Below are 5,088 nucleotides of genomic sequence, written 5' to 3'. Positions count from 1 at the left end.
ACACTGACACAGGGCTGCTGTGCAATGTGACACAATAGTTTCACTTTCAGTTAGCCTTTTACTTTTCTGACCCTTCCTATTTTTTTCAATGACGCTGTTTCCCAGAAACAGAAGCACTTCTCCAGAAGTTTTGGGCCAGACAATCAATGTACTCTGCAGAATGGCTTCTTTATAATACTGAATACAGTACATAGGAGAATAAATTTAGTAAAAATTATACTAATTCATACATTATACAACCAAACAGTCTTGTGATCCCAGACAACACCACTTCCACTTAATTGAAGAGATGTTAACTTGTGTCATTGCTCTTCTATGTCTACTGACTGTGACCACACCTGAAAACGAAATTGATTCACTAATTCACAAAAAAAACAGACTAGAGCACAGCTTTGTTTAGCATGTTAGCATGCTGAGCTTAGCACTAAACACAAAGTAGAGCTGATGATGATGGGAATGTCGTTAGGTCACAAGTAAATATTGGATAAATTAACCAACTGATGGCTAGATGAACCAAAGTGATTAAAATCATCTTGAGGGGGCATAGAGGTTTGTGATTTTAAAGTGGCGTATGTGAAGTCAGATATAAAATGTATATCTCCATACTTCTCATAGGAAATCTGACTTAACAGCATAAACTTAAACTGACTTTTTAAAATTGGCTGTTTTGTATGGCAACTTAATCCACTGAAGTTCTCACAAAGCGTTTTTCTTTCAATTTCTTGCATTTTTCCCCTCTTATGAAGCATTACATAAGTAAAGCTCCTCGTGGTTTAGGTTTGAGCTACCGTAAACAACATAAAACAGGCACTTTGACATGTTGTGATAGTTCTTCCAATGTGAAAGATCACTTCCTGCCCTCCTCTGCACAGGAATGCAGAGGACAGGAAACAACAATAAGATACTTTAAATTACCACATGTTTGAGTTGAGAGGGCTGCTGCTTTCCTAAGATAAGTACAAAGATCTGACACTTTAAAATCACTGCATGTCTCTTATTCCAAACCTCAGTGTGTGCCTCAAAGATAAGGAAGACAAGGAGACCTACCACACTTAAGGCTTAGCCTTTTCTGACCTAAGCGCCTCCCACTGACCTGTTCACCTGATCATACAATCCCACCTACATGAATGGCTGTTTAAAAATGTATCTCCCTCCATTAATTAATGGGTCACACCACTCACGTGACTAAAAAAGTTCAACTTCTTAAAAGATAAGCATAACTGTATTTAGCCATTTACTTCAAGCAAAAAGCGAATGAATATTGCAGAGTGGTATACATGACACCGCTTTATGAGATAGGTACCTTGTGCATCCAAGGAAGAAATCATATTGTTTGATAAATGCATACACTGATAGAATTATATTTCAGATAATGATGAGGCATCAAAACCAAGCTAAGAAGGAAGTAAAAGGGAAAAAAAATAGAAACAAAAACAGGAAATGAAAAAGGAAGGGATTTCAGTTTTAATTCCAAAGAAACAAATCTTTCTGCAGTCACAAATTACAGATAAAAGCGTAAAAATAGAGACAATATTCCTAAACCGCAGTAACTCAAAGTTTTTGTTCTCTGAAAGAACTTTATCAACTTCTTTAATTTTTGGCATCACAACCACAAATTTCAATCAGGAGAGACTTATTGGTGAGGAGAGGGGTTGAATTTCCATGTAATTTCATAAAAAAGGAAGGGCCTTCCAAGCTGTATATTTTAATTGGACACAAAAACTGCAATACTCTCCCCCCAATATGTAAAAACGTACAAATTGTGAAAATAAAGACAATGAATAAAAAGCAGCTGTATATAGATTGATAGATAGATAGATAGATAGATAGATAGATAGATAGATAGATAGATAGATAGATAGATAGATAGATAGATAGATAGATAGATAGATAGATAGATAGATAGAAAATTGGTTATTAATGCTGCAGCTCTGTGGCGGCTGAACAGTGCAGGATATATGCAGGTGTATGGAGTATATTCACTTCCTATTCCTCTCTGCATCATTCAGTAGGGTAAATTCAGGTCAGAGCTCTGTGAGCTGAATGTTTTTTCTTAGGATGGCGGAGGCAAAGAATAAGGAATACTTGACTCAAAATGCATAATTATGTAGGGTACTGATTGCAAAAACCTACTCCTCTTCTGTGGTTTATTTTAATTTCATAATGTTCCTTACTCTCTAAAGTCAAGCAGCAAATACAATGCAAATACTGCTGGCCCAGTTTAGGGTATGCAGGGTGTTTATCCTTTGGATGGGCCACAAAGATTGGGGGCATAAGTTAAGAGTATACCGACTTATTCAGGAACCACTACACTACTGCTGCTGATAGAAAAATGTTTACCTCACACCAGACCCCCAATAATAAAATTACAGGTGAAGTAGATGAGAATGCTGTGACCTGATAATGTCTGACTGTCCATCATACCTAAACCACTTACATGATCACTGAGTGAAGACAACACCAGGAAACAGAGAATAAAGCTATGAGAACTTTCAGGTCAACATTCATATGATGACCCTCAGACATCAAGTCCTCAAGTCTTCAGACCATCATATGAAGTCATCATAGCTTTTTCTCTGTGGCATGATGTTGTCTTTAGACCAGTGGTTCCTAACCTGCCAAAGCTTCATGAAGGGTCGCAAGGTCTTCTTAATTTTAGGAGGTATAAATAGTGTATATAAACAGTAGGCCTATATCTCAGCATTTCATTCATTTATGTGAAGAGAACAAAATTAAATAGATAGTTTCATTGTTTAGATTATTATTTAAGGTATAAACTTTAAAGACCTGAACACAAGTTATATTCACAGAGCCGTCCCTCTCTGATGAACAGCCTTATCCTGCATTAGAAACAACCAAAGAGCTAATAGAGAGCCAACAATGAGAAGAAAACACTGAATTCATCCAAATTGCTAATTTTACACAAACTTCATACAGTTATTGTATTCACTTTTGGCTTAAATGTACAGTTCATTAGTTGTTCTGTACTGTTATTGTTATGCATCAAATACAATATGAAATACCCATAAATTATATCTCTGAGTCAGGAGTTGTCAGTTTACTCAGTGATAGAAAAAGGGTCCCTTAGGGAAAGAGATTGGGAACAACTGCTTTAGACCCTACAAATGTAAAATATTGAATGTAGGATATTAGAAAAGCTATTATCAATAAGGAAGTGTGGGGGTACTCTTATATTTTTAAAAAGTGTGTAACTGTAAGGTTTTGGGAAGTTTTATTTGCAGATGATGACGCCATCTAGAGGAGAGAGAAAAACATTGGACATGTGTTCTGTGAAATTTAAAAGGCCCCGGATCAGGTTGTTCAGTGGGCACATAAGTGGGGATTTAGGATTTCCACTGAAAGAAAATATCTGGAAGAAAATTCATGATCCTTGACTTCTGCTTTGCTGGAAGTAATTAGGGGGCAGAGAGAGAGACCTTGTTCAGTATTTATTAAGCCATAATGGGATCTGCTTCAGTATGAGTGTGTTGTGTTGCTTATTCTATTCTTAGCAAAGGCCCTGAGACTTTGCTGTGGAGCTTTTAGTACGCCTTTCTTGGCTTTACTTGGGGGGGGATCACCCTGCAAACAGAAACAAACCAAAAACTTGTGGAGGATTTGGGGAGATCTGGTCTCTTGTTCCTGGTTTCTCCCTGATCCTGAGGTAAATTTATTAATCAGAATCTTTCTTGTTATCATTTTACAAGAGTATTTACAGACTTTTACTTATAAATCTAAGGACCAACTGTCTGGGAAAACTGGGTATTGGATGTATGAGGCTAATCTTCAGCTCTACCAGAGCATCAGCATATCTAATAGTATGTCTGCTACTGGCAATTGTATCTACTATGTGATGAATAAAGCAGGTCAAACGCCCTAAAAATATCATCTGCTGGAATTCTGCGGCTGCCTTTTTGGCTTTGAGAGACGGTACATCAAGGGCCCTTTCAGACAGGCTCCTGGAGATTTTAGCTTCTGGGTTTACATCTCTGTTGTCAGTGAATATGCACACTATGTTTCTCCTGCTGGTCCTGCTTGCCAGTTCCTGCTTGGCCCATGGACTACATTGTGATTACATCACAGATGTTTAAATTGCTTCTCTCGGCTCAAGGGAAGTTTTAAAAATAGAAAAACCAAAATGGTTTCACTTTCCACTATGCCTTTCACTTTGTCCTCCCACTTTCTCTTTCCCATAAACAGAGACACTTCTGAAGAAGCTTTGGCTCAGAAATCATTTGAGTCTGCATAATGGCTTCTTTGTATGGGTCTACATGGCTCCAGGGAAGACTAAAACCATGGATCAAAACTTTATAATAGGAAGATGTCATAATTGCCCGTGCTTGCAGCTCGAGGTGTCCTGTCACAAGTTTGTTTTATAATGGTTGGGTATGGGGGAAATGTTTTTTGGACTGCAGGGGAATGTTTCACTGCAATACTGAGCAGCACCGCTGTATCTAGTTTTATGATGTAAGCAGCCATGCTGCTCATGCCATGGTGCGTTTTGTCAGAAGGCGTCATGTTGACTGCTCCAGATTTTGAAATCTGAGCTACTTAAAGCAAAACAGGAGTATCCAGCCTCCTGCTGCCTGGAAAATCCAGAAAGTTCTTTACAAGTGCTGGAGTGTTATTGGATTCAGCATCATCATCTAAGAACACTTCATCATGCTGCCACACATGAGGAAAATAGTTTGATCCCTTTCCTTTAACCTAGTTGTAACTTCCAGAATCCTGCCACCAAAAATAACTTTTCCTAAAATAGGTTATGTGCAATAATATATTTGCAAGAAATCAAGGAAATGATTCTGAACTTTATTATGGTAGGTATTACACGTGGCTTGAATAACAAATGACGGAAGTTGATCCCTCATCTTATTCCTGAATATATTTTTGCTAACTATGGCTTTGATCTGTTTTATGAATGGTCCACAGTTATCCCAAATAATAATAATAATTTGAATAATAGCTTTATTTATATAGCACCTTTAAACGTAGTTTACAAGGTTCTTTGACAGACAAAGCATGAACAAGATACTCAGAAGGCAATATATACACATAGAAAATAGCAGCAATAAAGAATAAGACTAAAAG

Source organism: Dicentrarchus labrax, unplaced genomic scaffold (genome assembly GCF_905237075.1).
Source record: "Dicentrarchus labrax unplaced genomic scaffold, dlabrax2021, whole genome shotgun sequence".
NCBI lineage: Eukaryota > Metazoa > Chordata > Actinopteri > Moronidae > Dicentrarchus > Dicentrarchus labrax.
The sequence above is the reverse complement of the archived record's forward strand: the minus strand, read 5'-3'. Positions refer to the sequence as shown.